Genomic DNA, 18,761 nt, shown 5'->3' on the forward strand with positions numbered 1-18,761 from the left:
AGACAAGCAATGCTATTTTAAGTAACGTGGTGATACATCAGTCATATAAACTTATTCTGAAATTTCTGATATATCATCTTAAATATTTGAATATATGGAGAAGTGTTAAGAGAATTAATGTAATTATAGCTCTTGAACATTGTGGAATCCACTTGTAAATATAGACATCCAGCTACAAACAAAATAATATTATGTTCAGTAAAAGAAAATCTGGCTTGACCCTTGGGACTTTAACTTGTAGCCAAACATTTGTGCATGCTTCATTTCTGATCCACTACTTATAATTCCAATTCTTTTATGGTCGACAGATAAACTCCAGACAAAAAAGAAAACCATCTTAGAAAAAGAAAAAAAGCTTCGGAAGACTGTGTTACAAAGAACTCAATCCCCCACATTTAATTAAACACAAACTTTTTTCATGAATTTCGCAGGTTGGTAATCTGGCCCAGACTTTGGAAACTGACCCATATGTGACAGCACTAAAGCAATTACAGCACTCATGGCCAGTCATATGATGTAATTTCTTAAAATTTTCATAGAAACTCTTAATATGGGGATGTGCCATATCTAAGTTGCTATGATAGATACCTCAATAGTTTCACATACCCAACTTTCACAACTTTCTACCAGAAGCTCTAAAATATTTAATATTTTGCTTAAAGCCCTGATGTCAGCCAAATATATTAGAACACTTTTTTTTTTTTAATTTGATTGCTTGGTCCTTTGTTTGCAGTGAAGAGCAGGAAATGTGAATCACAGTTGACAAGGACCAAATAAAGCAAGACCATAATAGTCTCTTTGATTAACTTTAAAACTTTATACTTACCAGGAGCCTGATAGCTAAGCTTTTGAACAACTATGATGAAGACATAGATACATATTGTAGGAAAATCTGACTTGCAGCAGACTTTGCTGTGCATTATTTGATAATAAGTCACTAGTGTAAGGAGCTCTTTAGAGAATGTTTTCTATGTTGTACATTTTAAGTACAGGATCCCAGCTTCTCTGCAAGCAACTGCTTACAGCAACCATTCTCATAGACAAAGCTCCTCTGCTCCTGTTTCTTTTGAAGTGATACAGGTCTTTTAATACAGACGTGTGTCTCTTGTGAAAAGCAAAAATTTAAATCTTGCCACCTACGAACTAACGACAGTCTATCCCACAGAAAACCAAGGCTCAGGAATTTTAGGTCAAAAATAAGTAAGTTTTTGGAACTATAAAAAGCATCAAAGATGGTCAAAGCAAGCCTGACACTGTGATATGAAGGCATACATTATCAAGAGAGATTTTCCTCATAGCATATGTTTCAGCTCTAAATCTGCTTTGATTGCTTAGCTTTAATCTTTTTTCTTTTTTTTTTCTCTCTTTTTTTTTTTCCATAGGCAAAATTGTATTCCTGGTGTGCACATCTACAAAAATGCTTTCAGATGATCAATTCTCTTTATTTAGGCCATTTTTGATCATTTGGTTATTACACAAGCAAACAAATTACCTGTTCTCATTTCTGTAAGTTGTGTAACTCACTTCTGTGAGCAATTGCCACAACTCTCTGTATAAATCTTGTGTGCCTGCACTTTGTACTAACAATAATTAGGGGTGTATTAAACAAATTCACTTAATCTGAATCTGCTGCAGTTAATGAAGATTTTATAGTGTAAATTCATGATGGGGGAGATTCAGGCTCTATACATCAGAGTCTAATTAACAGGTTTTCTTGAAATTCCTGGAGGAATGGGAATTATGCTGGGTTATCCCTTGAGAATTGGGGTAGATGAAATTCTCTTTACTTTCATAAAATAATGGAAATATCACTATATTTGCATTACATATCTATATATTAAGCCTATACAGCCATAACTCTGATTTCATGTATCTCAGTCTGCAACATGTAGTCACCTGAGTTTTCTAGACTGAAGAAGTATTATGGCTAGTAGATCTTACATCAACATCCATTTTGCCCTCACTGTTTATTTGCTTCCTTTCTGTTCACTATCCTCTTCTCTCCAAACCTGTTATCAAAAAACTTTTTCAGGGTCTTTTTAGTCTCTTCTATAGAATACATTTATACCAGAAGACAATGTCAGATAGGGCAATTCAGATTGAAAAGCAAGCAAACAAACAAAAACAACAGTATTAATTAGTCTCATAAGTTTATCTGCTTTATGAAATGGCTTGGGCATTTTTTATTATTATTATTTTGCTTTTCCATGTTTCAACCTTTTATCTGTGTTGTTTTTATTCCTGTGTTGATCACAATTTGCAGTTGTGAATGTATTCCCCAAAAGCCTGAATTATTCATTTCAAGACAATTCAAAAATACTCTTAAACCTTCAAAATAGTTTTACCTTTTTCCTCTTTTCCATCAAAAACTCCATTAGACAATTCCAGGTTTCTCTTTCTGATTGAATTTTAGAACAAAAAAATACAGCTAATTTTGTATGGTTTACCACAAACAGAACATCTCTGCTTTGCATACAGTGCATATGCATAGTAATCTATGCATTTGAGCACAGTAGCAATATATGTCTAGACCCAGAAGCATTTTCTCTAATGTATCAGAGAAGGTTTTTGCTGTGCTATATGAGCTGAGAGAAGACAATGCAAGAATATATTCAAAGTTTCAAATGTCTTTTGTTCTTGTACCATCACACATAAATCTGTTGACATTTTGTTACAAATAAACTACTCAAATCGCTCTTCTCTGAAGAAGGTAATAAAAGCCTTTCCTGTTTACAAAGTTCAAGAAAGTTCAGATGTTTTTCTCACACCTAAGGCATGGAAAGCTACCAAAAAAAGAAGAGCAGGAAACACTTGTTTGTCCCTTGTCACATCACAGGACAATTAACACCGGGCTGGTTACCATAAATGTTAGGCTAAAGACATCCCCTAACTTCCTTATCTGGAGTAGCTGGCCTCAGTTCCCTGTATCTGAGAAAACGGGCCAGGTCCAAAGGTGGCCAAGGTTCAAACCCATTGCATAGCGACACACACAGCTGCCCCACAGGCAGGGCTGCTTGCCTGGCAAAGCTGCTCACTCATAGTTTCATCCCTTGATCTGTTTCAGAAGAAATAAAACAATAATCCGTCCTCGGCAGCTTCCAAAAGCATCTTCTGCTTTCTGCTTCACCACCAAGTCAAACAGATGAGTTTCAGACATTGCTGGAGTTGACTTGAACTAAACTGTCTTTGTCCTGAAACAGACTGAGGGGTGCTCACACACTGGTTTACAGTGAGTTAGCGCTCAGTAAACTGTTGTTTTCTGCCTCTTAACTTGTAGTTCTCAGGTCTCACGTCAGACACAACATCTGAAAACAGTCTTATAGGTTGGCTGTAAACACCCTAGTCCATGAACTGGAGAGGCAAATTCAGCATCTGAGCAAACAAGTCCTGAATAAGCTCAGGTAAATCACAGAGTCATAGAATCATTAAGGTTGGAGAAGCTCTCCAAAATCATCTGGCCCAACCATCACCCTACCACCAATGTCACCCACTAAACCATGTCCCTAAGCACCACGTCCAACCTTGCCTTAAAAACCCCCAGGGACGGTGACTCCACCACCTCCCTGGGCAACCTGTTCCAATGCCTGACTGCTCTTTCTGAGAAGAAATGTCTCCTAATTTCTAACCTAAACCTCCCATGGTGCAACTTGAGGCCTTTCCCTCTAGTCCTATCACTAGTTACCTGTGAGAAGAGGCTGACTCCCAGCTCCCCACACCTTCCTTTCAGGCAGCTGTAGAGAGCAGTGAGGTCTCCCCTGAGCCTCCTCTTCTCCAGACCAAACAACCCCAGTTCCCTCAGCCGCTCCTCATAGGAATTGTGTTCCAGGCCCTTCACCAGCTTCGTAGCCCTTCTCTGGACACGCTCCAGGGCCTCAATGTCCTTCTTGTAGTGAGGGGCCCAAAGCTGAACACAGCACTCGAGGTACAGCCTCACCAGAGCAGAATACAAGGGGACAATCACCTCCCTGGTCCTCCTGGCTACACTATTCCTGATACAAGCCAGGATGCCGTGGGCCTTCTTGGCCACCTGGGCACACTGCCGGCTCATGTTCAAGCGAGCATCAATCAGCACCCCCAGATCCTTTCAAGCCACTCTGCCCCAAGCCTGTAGCATTGCATGGGGTTGTTGTGACCAAAGTGCTGACTGAACCTGATGATATCTTCATTTATATACAGTATGTTTTCCTGATTTAGATAAAGATATCAAATCTCTTTATGTGTGTTGATGTAAATTTCCTAAAAATGTCACATTTTTTATATTCATAGCAGCTATGGCACTTATAGGGATAAAGAAAAAATGCACAGCTGACAGAATGACATCATTATCTCATTAGAAAAATATTCAAAGTAAGGTTTTTCTTTTAAAAAATCTTATCAGGGTAATTCTGTTTCTTCTGAAATCATTGGCAAAACAGCACTTTGGAAAATTCTCTCATACAACACTTAAGGGATAGAAATATAAACTATTTTTCTAAATAAACATTTGTCTACTTTCAAAGACATATGAATTCTACCTGAACAATACTCTGAATTCTTCACATTTTTCATAATGCCTCTCTATTCAGTCTCACATCATTTGACTATGGTAGGACTGATACTAGTCCATTCTATAGATACAAGTAAGGTGCCTTAGCTGTGCCAGAACTGCAAGTAGGAATCAAACTGTTCGGGATCCTAACTTCAGTTCCTATATTACACATCTCCCTCTTACTGGTACTGTTGGAAGGTAAGATCATAGAATCATAGAATTATAGAATAGTTTGTGTTGGAAGGGACCTTAAAAACCATTCAGTTCCAACCCCACTTCCATGGACAGGGACACTTCCCACTAGACCAGGTTGCCCAAAGCCCCATCCAACCTGGTCTTGAACACCTCCAGGGATGGGGCATCCACAGATTCTCTGGGCAGCCTGTGCCAGAGCCTCACCACACTCAAAGTAAAGAATTTCCTCCTTACTATGAGGGTGGTGAAAAGTTTGCATATATGTACCTTCATTCAACAGCAGCATCACAGGCATAACCATACAAGTGGCACCACTGACTCCAGTTGCAGTGAAACTATTTGCTGATGACTGTTTTCTTCTGAGAAATTAGGATAAAATGGAGACATAGGAATTGAATTGTAGATTTTAGATGTAAAATTATATTTGTAAAGGACAGATATCCACACATATATGTTGACATGGAAAGTATTGCTACACAATAGGAACATCATACTACACTGGCACACAACCACAGCTGCAGTGAAAGTAAACAGTGGCGAACTCAAAATGAGAGAGAAAATCCTTTACATTGTGACAAGACTGTACAAGATCCACAATTAATTTAAGCATTTATATGACTATTTTTGTAAGAATAACCAGAATTATGAACTTGCTTTAAAAGTTGAAAAGAAATTAAATAATTTGTATCAATTCTTAAATAAATTTCCCTTTGTTAGCATTTAAGATAAAGAATCATATAAAAGGACAAAGTGTGAATAGAAAGAAATGGTATGGGAATACGATAATAGCATCAGAAAGGCTAAGAAGCAAAATGAGTTTTAAAAGCAACACTCTCCAAAGGGGAAAAAAAAAAAAAAAAAGGCTCTATTAATACTTCAGAATTGAGTGAAAAACAAAGAGAAGCACAGATTCATTACTTCACAAGGGAAGAAACGAACAACAGATGACTCAGAGCAGGCTGAAGCATAAGGTAATAAGATAGACTATGCAATTAACAGAGTTGCAAATTTACCCACCTTGCTAAACTGGGGTTCCCGCCACAGACAAGACACCCCATGTCTCCATAGAAAATTTACATAACTGTGAGGTAGCTACATTGACAGTCACAAATTTGGTGTTAAAATAAAATCTTTGCTGTGGCCATAAAGAAGTCTGTGAAGGAAAAATGAACCATTCCATCCATTTTACAGTGTGGTATACAGGTGTATTGGGTTTTAGGGGAAAGGATAGGAATATGACAACATAGAAAAAGGATAGGAATAGGATAGGAATATGACAACAACCTGTGTTTCTATGAAAAGCACTCTCATCTTGAAAGATATTGCATCAGTCTCAGAAATGGCCTCTTAGCCAACAGCTAGGGGAAGGAATGAGTGTTCATGAAAATGGCTGCTAATCCAGAGGAAAGAATAGAGCATTAGAAGGGAGAAACTTGGGACACCAACAATTCAATTCTGTCCTGTTTTAGTCACGTACAGCAGCTTTCAGCTATTTACTACATTTACTCTTTCTTATAAGATCATCCTATTCAAAAGTACACAGAAACAGCCTTTCCTGAAGCAGCTGATCTCCTCATACAGGCTTGTAAACTGCCAACTTCAGTCCAGCCAAGGAAGGATTTTAAGAGCTGGGTTCTGTTCCCCGTGGATCAACAGAATGGGATGGATGCTGCCTGCAGCTAGATCGGCAGTAACTCACTGTGCTCAACAGGTCTGTATAGACAGGATTAATCTGAAGACTGTGAGACTGTATCACTGGAAAGAAACAGCATAACTCAATAGCCCTAGCATGAGGATGGAATTATTTACTGTCACTTTTCAGAAAGCAACTAGAACTTTTTTTCAATTACATGAGAGCACACGAGTTATAGAAAATATGGGTGCTTTTGTATACTTGAGGCAGATGGATAGCTGCTGTGTCTTAGAAAAACACAGAGCTGCATGTTAGAAAAACAATATCTCATAAGTTAGTATTTAAATATTTATATATTGAATAGGTGACACCAGACACTCAAACGTCTTGCACATGTTGTTCGCATTAGATTAAGCTGTTTTGCTTGATGATGGGAATATGACATTAGGAAATGATAGCGAGCCTTTCTGAGGAGTCTGACTGCCATCCGGGTAGTATCTCTGGAGCAAGACTGGCTTCATAAGTTGCTTACATCCCCGGTACTTACTCAGAATTTCTGCCATAAGGCTCAAATCTACTTTGGTGTTATAGAGAGGCGAGAAAACGTACCCAGGAAACATCAATGCATGAATGGGTTGAAACAAGATAGTCTAATAGTTACATTTCTCTCCCAGTTCTGCTGGGCAGTGTATTGCAGGGGGTGCAGGTGGTCTGAATATCTCCAACCACCTGCATTTGAAGGAAGGTAAAAGCTCCATAGTCCTTTGGAAAGACCAGGACTAGTAGTTCTCTCAGTAACGGTGTTAAGAAAATCCAAGCCTGCAAGTTGCCTATTATTAAATACAATGATTATATTAATGGACTGCCATTACAGATGTACCTCAGCCTTTCTAATGACTTCATAAGAATGGTGAACAAAATGGTTTCTGTTTCCCACAGAGTTAAATGTCAGATTTAATGGCCTGAAAGATAAATAAGAACTGAGCTGCCGAATCCATACTAGCATTCAGTATCCATGAAAAACAAAATGATCTCCATTGCACTTAAACAGAAGGCATTATATATTCTCAGATCATAACCTGAAATTTATTATAATCTTTGCCCTGAAGGCAGGAGTAAACTGATGTATTTCCAGTCATTTCCGTACAAGTGGAGAGAATCGCTGCTCACAGGTGAATCCAAATAATTCTGAACCCAAATTACTCAAAAGGACAAGGCAGTGCAAAATTGTTGTGAACTGTACCATTCTTCCACTGACTTACAGGCAACTGGACTCTTATTGTGATTTGTGTTCTATAAACAGATTGTTCAAAGCGTGGATTTTCTTCTACAATAAGACAGAGAGATGCTGCTGACTGGTATGCTTGAGGAGGGAAAGAGGGACTTTATTCTTCTCCAGTTCACCAGGTGAGGGAAGATTCAGATCAAAAATAGACCCCGTTTCCACTTTTTCCTGTCATATGCTTGTTCCACTGTCAGTAAGAGGTTATGTAAAGATACAGGGGTGTCCTCTTACTCCTGTGCCACAAAAACATATTTCAAGGCCAGCAACAGTCACACTAGATGAGAAGGAAGAAACACAGGCAAGGATGAATACAAGAGACAACTCCCTCTCTACTGCGTGGACTGCAGCAACTTGGAAAAGCAAGTTAAATGCAGCAAAACTGCATAAGCTTTCCTGCCTGTTGTCTGATGCAGAGCCATCAGAAGCTATGGCAGCTGCAATTATTCTGGAGAGGACTGGGAAATATGTTGAGAGGGCATTGTAAGCAACTCAGCTCAAGTTTCCTTTTCATCACGTAGTATCGGGATAGGAACAATTAGTCCATCTCCAGCCTTGGCCTCAACTCCTAACCACCGCAACAGAAATAAATACTATTTCCCATGTTGCTGGAAAGCTTTGCAGCAGCTCTGTCACAATACTGGTAGCAAGGAAAAAAAAAAAAAGTCTCCAACTGCTTTTAGCCTATACCTTCCCAATGATGTGCGAACTACATCCGTCTGACCTTCCCTCTCACCAGCCTGTCACTTTATAGATTGTTCCTGCATTTCATCCAAGTATTACCAGATTACCAAACAAACAACCAAATCATCACAAATAATCCAAAATCCACTTCAAGGCGCTAAATGTAACAATGTGATAAAATGGTACCTATTACATTACATTAAAAATCCAAGCACCTAAAAGCAAGAAAATGAATAATTAAGAACATCAGTTTTCTGCTGCCCACAATAAAGCCACATTATGCCTATTTCATCACATTGCCATTAACTGTCACACTTTGATTGTTTTTAAAATGTATAATTTTGTTTTTCTGATGTCAGTAGCTAAATGTGTTCACTGAGAAGAGTGGGATCTGAACGGAAGGTACCTAGAAACAGCTTCATTAAAGTTATTAAGGAAGCATTTAAAAAAAAAAAAAAAAGGAAGGGAAAGGAAATATTTCTTAGCTTTTAGAAATAGGTTGTACTGAATATTAGCTTTTTACTGATGTCTAATAGGGAATGAAGGACATAAGGCACATTAACTGAAACCCATAAAGGAATGGAGTTCTAACAGAACCAGAAAGTGTAAGCCCAAAATACAAAGACTATCAAATGCAGGATGGTCTTTTAGCCCAGAGATAGAATAGCTGCTCCAACCAAGACTTCATAAAATTGGAAATAAACAGATAACCATCCCCACCACTAAATCACAGCATTTTTCACCAAGTTTCTCTTGCACCTAAGTAGTCATATCGTACCTTTAGGAGGAGGGAATGAATCACCTGCTGCTATGTTGATTCAAAATCATTCAAATTAGAAAGCCTAATCTGACCTCTTTAATATAAGGAAGCTATATTTCAACCAGACCAACCTGAAGTTGTAGCACAAGGCTGATATAAATAGAGTTTGAATACACATTATTAGAAATATCTATAATGCAACAACATCAGTCAGCTTTGCATTGTCTTTTGTTTAACTGGCAAGAGACATTTGGTAGAGCTGGACATTTCAAAACAGTATGAGCGATTCTGAATTTAACAGTCTCACATGCAAGAATTGGGACCAAACCTGAAGCCATTTTCTTTACAAAATGCATGGGAACTGCACCATTCACTTCAGTGTTGTTAGAATATCAACCATATATCCACTTAATCCAGAGACTGAAACATCAGGGCTGGATTATGCATTTTTGCCCATGCACAGCCTTTCTGATTTGTTTCTGTTTAAGCAGAACCCTTTGCAGAACTAGGAGGCAGCTCATACTATTGGAACCATCGTCCTGAGGGGAGACAAACACAGTTTTAAAAGGATTCAGGTAGTATGTGGATAAATACATGAAGGAGCTGAAACCTGAAGATGGATTTCACAAGCTGAAATAGATCAAATAGAATTATTCATCCAGTTTCAAACATTGATTAATTCCATAGATAGTGGCTGAGGGCTGAAGCCAACACAGATTTACAACTGAACAAAATTTACTACCAGAAATAGTTCCATCAGTGGCCTTGGCACAACAAGCTGCAGTTTCCCATTCTCTCATTTTTGAGATATGCTTGTTTAATATCTCAATAACTTGTTTATGTCAGGGAAGGGGAGAAGGGGATTTCCATTTTTCTAACCTGCAGTTCAAAGTCAATAGATATTTCTTTGCTTTTATGAAAAGTCCATAAAATTGTATTTATTTTTAATAACATAAATATATTAATTAAAAATATAGCTCCAAATATTTCCTTAAGACAATGTTAACTAGCAATAGACAAATATGGATAGATTGTTTAAATTCTTGGAGCTGTGATAGGAGCAGGCAGAAGTTACTTTCTGTCTTTAGTATTTTATAGTTGGCCACATCTGAATAGCTGCTATTTGCAACTCTCATGTATTAGGTCATGGCCTTTGTAGGAAGCAAGATATCTGACTTTATCAATCAATAGTCTAATGTGATTCAGAAAGTCATATGTCCCTATCTCTTTTAAAACCCAAAGAAACATAAATGTTACACAAGCGGATCTAATAGAATCAGGCTACTTTCATGGTCTAGTTCTAACATACAAGGCGGAATGCTACTGGTGCTCCAGGCATAAACTCAATAACATCAAACGGCTCTTGAAAGATACAGCCTGTTGTTTTTGTTCTGCCTATCAAGAGTTTTGTTAAGAGAAGCTGGGTACTGTTGAAATGTCATGGCTTTGCAAGCTCCCTCCTTTCTGATGACTACTTCTTATGAACTCTGGTCTGCCAAACTGGAGGAGTAAGGCACAGCAGAATGCCCTGCTAAGTGCTATGATTTCTAGTACAAGCAAAATGTATTCATATATGTTATTCATACTGAGATGACATTTGGGGCACCAGAAAAGCAATGGGAGGCACATTGGTTTTGCCTGTTTAAACACAGAAAATAGTCAGGAAATGTCAAGCTTGACATGTGCATTGAGTTTCCCAAAGGATAAGGATCTCTTAGGTTGGTTCTCCTTCTACTTATATTTGTTTTTCTATTGCCAGAATCATATTTGCTGCAGTAGAATCACTCTTAATTTACTTAAGTGTGAGATCATAACTGTCTGATTCCTCTGTTTAAAATCAGCATTGTTGTGATATTCTCAATACTTTAAACACTTTTACGATATTCAAAAAATATCTTAGTCTTCCAAAAATTGCTCTTCTTTAAGTTGTTTTGGTCAAGTTCCAAACTTCATGTAATTTGTGTTGCTAATATTACCTCATTTCCAAACAAGGCTTCATGCATTTTTTCAACTCACGACATTTCTTAATACAATCACTATAATTGTACTTTAGCAAAAACACTTGAATGCTTGAGAAAAATATCTTATTAAATCCATGATAAAGTAGGGACTGAGCAATTATATGCTGGAAGGGGAAAATTCACCAGCAACTGCATATTACAAAGGTTGCAAAGTGCCTTGATGAGCTGACTGTGGCTCTCTGATTGATGAACAGCAGTAGATATGCATAAAAGAGTGTGGGTGCCTCCAGCTTGTCTCTGCCTTCAGTGAAGTCAGAGAAGAGGGAAAACACACTGCTTTATAGAAACCCACTCTCTTGCCTGGACTGATAAGCTTACAAAATAAATGATATGCATTAAACATAAGTAAGGGCAATACAGAGAGCATATGTCTTCATATATACTATGTTTCTGGATATTCATCCAAATTCATCTCCTGTGCTGTTTCTGTGGAGCTATTAACAAAGGATAAACATAGCTCACTGTTGAATTGTATTCTGATCTGAACAAGATCAGAGACAATAGCTGTGTGAAAGCCTAGGGCTCAGATCCACTCCCTTAATCCCTGGTGAAGAAGTAGTACAGTTTCGGCTGAAAGGGTATCCAGGCTGCTGTGTCAGAAGCAAGCAGGTAGATTACTACAAGCAGCAGGAAACATATAGTCCCAATGACAGAAGACACCAGCAATGGCGTACTAAGCAGAGTTTGCAGAAACAAGTAACCCACCTGTGTCTTAGACTCCATGGGACAACCAGATGTCAAGCCTACATGGCTTCTTTAGCTGCCAAAAATGTGGAAAAACCTTAATCATAAGAATTCAGCAGGCAAGGAGAGCTGTGAGAAGCTATAGAAGAATCACAGGAAAGCACTTCTCTCTCTTTGCAATACCTGTAAACCCCAGTGCCCACACTGCAAAACACTCCTGAAGAGCATCCCCTAGAAACAGCATTAGCTTCAGCGGTTTCTAAAAGTGAAAAAAGTGTTTAAAATAACAGTATTTCCACAGCATAGAAGAACAAGTCTTTAAGGGTTAGGGGGACAAAAATGTTATATTTAGAATTTTGGAAGGGAATGGCCTTCCATTTGTTGTTTTTGGGAATGGGTACGATCAGACAACAGAGAACTGATATGCAAACACTTTTATGTCAAACCTTTAAATGTATCCACTGATTTCTTACCTACACTCTGCTGTGTTTCACAGAAATCCCATGCCAATATTATTCAGCTATGACAGGAATAAATAGTGGGCTACATTATACCACTACTATAGCAACAAGTCCTCCAGTTTTCTCCCCTCCAATAACTCCTAGACAGAGTTGTAATTTTCAGCAATATACCGGTGTTTTCTATAGTTACAACTTACATGTCATGATTATTACATGCTGCATAAATGGCAAAACTCCACTAACTGGAAAAAAAAAAATACCAGTAGTGAATTCCCTGGAGAAAAACCCACTTTTCTATTGGTAACAAAATAACCGAGTCCTGAGACTGTAGCGAAGGCAATACTACTTCTCACCACTGTATCACAGAGAATTTCCTACTAAATTACTTCTGTAGCTTAAAAGTTAAACTCCCGGTGATTCAAGAAAATGGGAATTTTCACACCTGTCACTTGTCAGCTGTGGAAGCCCCTTTCCTGCCATTTTTTTCATCAATATCTTTCCACTATTGTCTCTCTCTGAAATGATAAATAAATTCTTGTGAAAAAAAAAAAAAAAAAAATCACATTGCATACTGGTCCTTTTAGGATTTTGCTGCTTACAAAGCTGTTCAAATTGCTTCAGTATTTAACTGTGATCTGACCCACATCTACCAAATACTGAAAGCGGCTGCTTTTTATCAAGGTAAGGCCAAGAAGCATTGCACCAAACCGAAGTTACCATGCTTTCATTTACACACTGCCTTAAAGCTCAAGAGTCCAAACAATTCCCAGCACATCACAATTTAGTGGACAACTCTTGCTCTGTTTCACTCTCCTCTCACCGTTTCCCTCTCTGTGATGTAAGTCAAACTTGTAAAGCCTAATTACCTTGCAGATGTTCTCACAGAAAGCTATCCTAAAACAAGTCATTTATCATCTGGGACCTCATAACTGGAACATGGCCCTTTTGTGCATGGGTCTAGTGCAAGGAGAAGATCAGCAATCTGTAATGCAGCCCCATAACTCAAGAAGCTCTTCCCTTTGCAATGAGATCAAAGGTATCCTGGCTTTGGTATTTAGAAATCTAGATACCGATTAAAATTCTGGAATACTCTGACAACAGCTGCTTTAAACAGAAGTTACCAGATGGTAATATTTGTGTGGGTACCACATAGTCTGGCAAGGAACAAACTAATGATGCGCAAAATTCTTTGATGCACAGCCTTCAAGCACTAAACTTAAAGTGATACGAAGCTTCATACAAGGACTTGTCTGCCCTGCTTTTCAATTGTGTGTGAAACAATTTTTAACAATACAAGTGTACAGGTAAGGAGACACAACGTTATTTGGCATCGTGTTTTGGGGATTAAAATGAGTACCATCTCTCAGCATGACTAATATTTGTGAACTTGTCCATAAATTTTGCAAAAAGCTATAGGCCACATTTTAGATATATTTCCCAGTGAGTGTTTGGAATATAAAAATCCAGCAGTCATATGGAGATTACAGCACAGGCCTCTTTCAGTCATATTTGGGAAATGAAACACGATGACAGCCTAAAAGCCCATATCCAACAAAGTCTGTCAAGCTAAAGACCACAGGAAAACTCAGGAAATTCTACTCATATTGGTATATTATCAACACAAACAAGACTAGAGTTGTACCCTACAAAGGTTTTAGGACAGAAAATTCCAGGGCTATCTGCTGTATGTATATGGATAAGAGGCTCCGATTAAATGCCTTTGGTAGGGATGATGTGATTGACAAGAGAAGAATGACAGAAACAGTAAGAGGATTTCTTGTATGGTCTTGCCATGATGTGTGAAGACTCAGAAGGCCGTAAGCATCACCTATACCCTGTTGGTTTTTTTTATTTACTGAAGACATCCACAGAGCATGGTGCATGCAGAAGTAAGAAAAGTAGCAGTATCTATGAAACTGTGTGCTGTTTAAAGGAATGTATGACTGGTCTACTTTTCCACTCTTACTCTAGAGTTCATGTACCGTATTTGTAACCAACCTGGTCAAGCTAAGTGCAAAGCTAAACCCAGCCTTCAGATGCACATTTATTTCTTTTTTTTTTTCTTCTTTTTATTCCAACACTGAGCATGTACAGCACAAAAATAGGAACCTATGTAAAGTATATACATTTACAGCTCAGGGCTCAGGTGGAATCTGCATGAAAATTGCACTGGGCAGGTAACCTTGCTGTTTTCCATTGCAATGCTGAAACTTTAGTCAAAGAACACAAAATAGTGTTGAGTGATTAGTTCAGCATTTTTGTGTGCTGGAAAGCTTACTGATATTTTAAAATATTTTTTGTACTAAAAAGTAAGTGTAGCAAGCTTGCTTTGCATTAAATACTCATTATTTCTCATAATTTATATATTTATTTATTATTAAATAAAGCAGAAGTCTGCTAACAAGTAACAGATAATCAAAGCTTGACCAAAGTCAGATAAATTATAATAACCATTATAAATTATAATGAACATATACCTCTATAAAGCACAACTATATTACACATTAACATTTTTTGTGCTCTTAGGAGAGACTCTCTTAAGTATGCATATGCTAAACAACTGACTGTTTAAAATAAATTAGACTAAAATACACTATAGATGATCTAAGTCAGTTACTGGTCTGTGACTCCAGTGATGGTCCTTTTTTTCCTCTATCTTGCTATTTAGGACTTCTGAGAAAGAAATTAGAGTGATAATTATTGTCCCTAGAAATTTAAGACAGAATAATCGCATCAAATCGTAAAAACTTATTTATGTACTTTTTCATTTGTTCTGTTGGACCATTTGTCCAGGATGACTATTATATTCAATATCCTCAGTATATTAGCATCCCACAGTAATGTATTTAACTTGGGCATGTTTATTATATTTATTAACCAAAGGACAAAAATAATAGAATGAGATGCAATAGAATACATACATCTTTTGTGTAGTTAGCAGGCAATATATTTGTTTCTCCTACATGTATGTTGATTTAAATGAGTCAACAACAGATTCTAAATCCAATACAATTTACTTGGTACAGACCACGTTCTGTGCCAGGGGTCTGAACAACCCTGAACTTAAGTACTGCTGTAACCATACAACTTTGCAGCCACAGTGAGAAGTTCCCACTGGTAAGCACCTGTATGCCTGCACTGGGGAAGGAAGAAGTGTCCTACACAGTCCTGCATCCATCAGCAAGAACTAAGTCACATAAAGTTCTGTCCACCTGTTGCACATGGCACTGGTGCATGAAATCTGGCTCATGTACTCCTGTTGTTTTCCCAGCAACTGAAGTATAAAAAGAGCTCTTGTGCAAGTGTGAAAAGCCAGAGTGCAGTTACGTTATCCGAAAGAGCTGGAGGACTAGACAAAGTACGGGAAACTTACAAAATGACCAGTGCTAGAAGGCCAGAGGCTCGGCAGCAGCTGAGACAACAAGTGCCCAAGGTCACCGTTGCTGGTGACACTCCTGGTGTGAAGCCATCAGGTGAGGACATGGGAGGCTGGCACAGCCAGAACATGGCACAGCCTATTCCCATTCATAGGGGAGAAAGGGTGCAGCTCCCAAAAGATCAGCCCAGACTAAAGGTCCAGCCAGCTCAGTACCTACCTTTGAGAATAGACAGAAGTATGTACATTGAGCAGAGGACAACAGGGTAAGAAAAAAATCATCTCTCTTGGCAGACCCTCTCAGATGTATCACAATACAGTTACCTTTTTTTAAACGGATGAGTCGTCACTGTTTTACCCTGACTTACTTCATCAACACTTCTACTTTCCCCAGAGATGGGTTTAAGCCACAAACTTCCCATGCAGCTCTAAATTCCCCCGCATTTTCAGATGAGGATATATGCCACGAGTTTTAAATTTATTTTCCCATAACTTGGAAATTATTCTTACAAAACAATAGTTCTCTGCATTAAGTGAGCACACGTTTTATTCTCTTAAACTGTGCACAATTGTACAATCAAGCTGGTTCTATGCTGTTTATTATTAGTTCTTATTATTAGGCATGATTTCACTTTGATCACATCCACATGAAGCCACTGTGGATCTGTCACAAGTATTCAGAATGACAGAACAACTGGCTTTCTTTTTAAATAGTGAATAGTGAAAGAGTGATGAAAGTAGAGAAAATGTGCATCCAAAATACTGCTGGAATTTAGATGCAATAAAATATCTAAAATGTTAAAGGATCTTAGGGCCTAAGGAGATCTTTTGTCTCCTGAATTATCATAGGACTTTTTTTTTTGAGTGTCAAACAGGACTGGGGTTGTAGAAAATACAGAAGTCATTTAGAGCATTGCAGTCTTCAAACAAAACATAGATGAAAATTGTAGAAACTCTGGAGGTCATCCTACTGTCATTGAAACAAATTGCAAAATTATTGCAAGACAGAGGGAGAAGAAGCCAGCTATCTGATAAGTTATTAAATACCAAGCACTATTTAAAAGTACACAATTTCTTTGATAGTCAGTCTTCAAAGCAATTTGTCATACACTATCTAGTTAATTTTCATAACGTAAGTACTGCTTCTACATTTTGAAAATAGGGTAACTAGGGACAATTTAGCAATCCTCTAGCAAAAGTGGGGTAACTAAGCCACAGGAGGTACCTCATTCTTTCTGGCTATGAATAAATGTCAGCATCAGTTTTTAAAACCAGAATTTCTTGGCTCCTTTTCTTGAGGAACATATCCAAAACTCTATCTCACTTTCTATGCGGCATGAAAACAGAACTAAAACAACACCAGCATCTTCTACCTTGTACTATGCATTTCCCTTCATTTTAAAAATATTTCATATAATTCTATTCAAGCTAAATGGAAAGGACAGTCTGGATCAGAAAGTGACAAACATAGTACTCCCCAAGGTCATACCCTCATTATTTTTATGATGCCTGCACTAGACTGCCTGCTAAAATATTACCTTATAGGTTAACTTCAGAAGATCCTGCTTTTGCAGGTCTATTTGTATTAGCATGCAACAAAGTCATATAAGGCTTGCTAACCTTTTGATCATCTCTGTACACCTTGTGGGCAGACAGCAAGTACAACCAACTCAACTCAATTCCTTACCTCAAAACTGCTGAGATCCAATAATTTCATATCTTTGTAACAGGGAATTCATCTTTAACCCACAGCACTGCAACATTAATTGAATCTACAGTGGGCTTAATGTCTTAGCAAATATCCCAGATTAAAATTTCAATTACTTGTTCTATCTTGATAGCAAAGAAATGATAATAAAATAGCTATAGGATTAAGTAGTTATTGCCTAATGCTTCCAATCTTACTATGATTTGTACAAATTCGTTACAGGTACTTCCAGATCCCAATTCTCACAGAAGAAAAATGTAACTCATTTTTGTTCAAAGATAATGCATTATGACAGGAAGCATTCCTAGTGATGCACAGGTCCTAACAAAAATAGCAGCTGGATTGAACAGAGGCAGTGTGCTCCTTAAAGACATTTAGCAAATGGGATTTTCTTGTCAGTGTGCACCTGCCATTTTTAAGTGATCCCTCCTGAACCTCTGCAAGAATGGGCAGATGGTGCTAGGTATTTCCTAGGGTTATGGACACCAATATCTACAGGTAAACATAACCATGCTAAGCATGTTGCTTTTAACAGACTAATATAAAAATATGATCCTCATTTATTTTACAGAGATGTGCATAGGGGTTTTCATTTTCCTAATCTGTGTTAATCCAGCATAAACTTGACCTCAGCATGAAGCTACCATGACCAGAAAACAATGGCCTCTTTTAATTACTTATTTCCCCTTCTGTTTAGACCAGTGAAGTGCATTAAAATGTCTTTTAAGTTGGGGTATTCCATGTCTTGTTAAATGCCTGTGACTCTAGCATTTATACCCACTTCACAGTCCTTTTATAGCTTCCTGTGTAGGTAAAGTGGGTTTAGCACAAATGAGAGCCCAACTCCAAATACAGAAAGCCGTGTTTAGCGCTGTGTTTGTTACCACATTAATTTCCTGCATTCCTGTTCCAACATGAATGTCATTTCCCAGTGCAGAAGAGCTTCAGCTGTAGACAGTTCACAGAGATTAGCCTCAGGCCACTAATATTCTGGAATAAAAATGTTATTCTTTCCTTTGAGACCCATGCCATCTCTGGAATGAAGGCTGATGTGTCAGCATACAGACAAGGATGCTGTGTACTTTTTGGAGCAGGCATTCCCAACATTTTCTCAGCAATGGGAAAGATTATTCTTTCTGTGGCATCAGTACTGGAATTACATATTTTCAGAAGCAAAGGAATGACTTTGAGGAATGATCAGTTCCTCTCCTTTATTTCCCACTACCACCAAATGTTTCCATCCCCTTCCCCTTACTCTTGGCAGGTTGATCACTTTCGTTACCTCCCTATTTAAAATTGTGAGGGAAGAAAGAATGTTTTATTGGTGCCAGGGAGGAGTGGTTGCAAGGGACAAGGGAAGGGAATGAGAAGGAAAAAAAAAAAAAAAAAAAAAAGGTGAGTGGTTAGGTTTGTTTTAGATTCCCTATCT

General features: G+C 38.0%; 1 protein-coding gene across 2 annotated transcripts in view; it reads right to left on the bottom strand.

Annotated features, from left to right (window-relative positions):
- KCNK2 (potassium two pore domain channel subfamily K member 2) overlaps positions 1 to 18,761 on the bottom strand; it is a 129,703-nt gene that overhangs the window by 106,571 nt on the left and 4,371 nt on the right. The window lies entirely within an intron of this gene.

This window comes from Cygnus olor, chromosome 3 (assembly GCF_009769625.2).
Source record: "Cygnus olor isolate bCygOlo1 chromosome 3, bCygOlo1.pri.v2, whole genome shotgun sequence".
Classification (NCBI taxonomy): Eukaryota; Metazoa; Chordata; class Aves; order Anseriformes; family Anatidae; genus Cygnus; species Cygnus olor.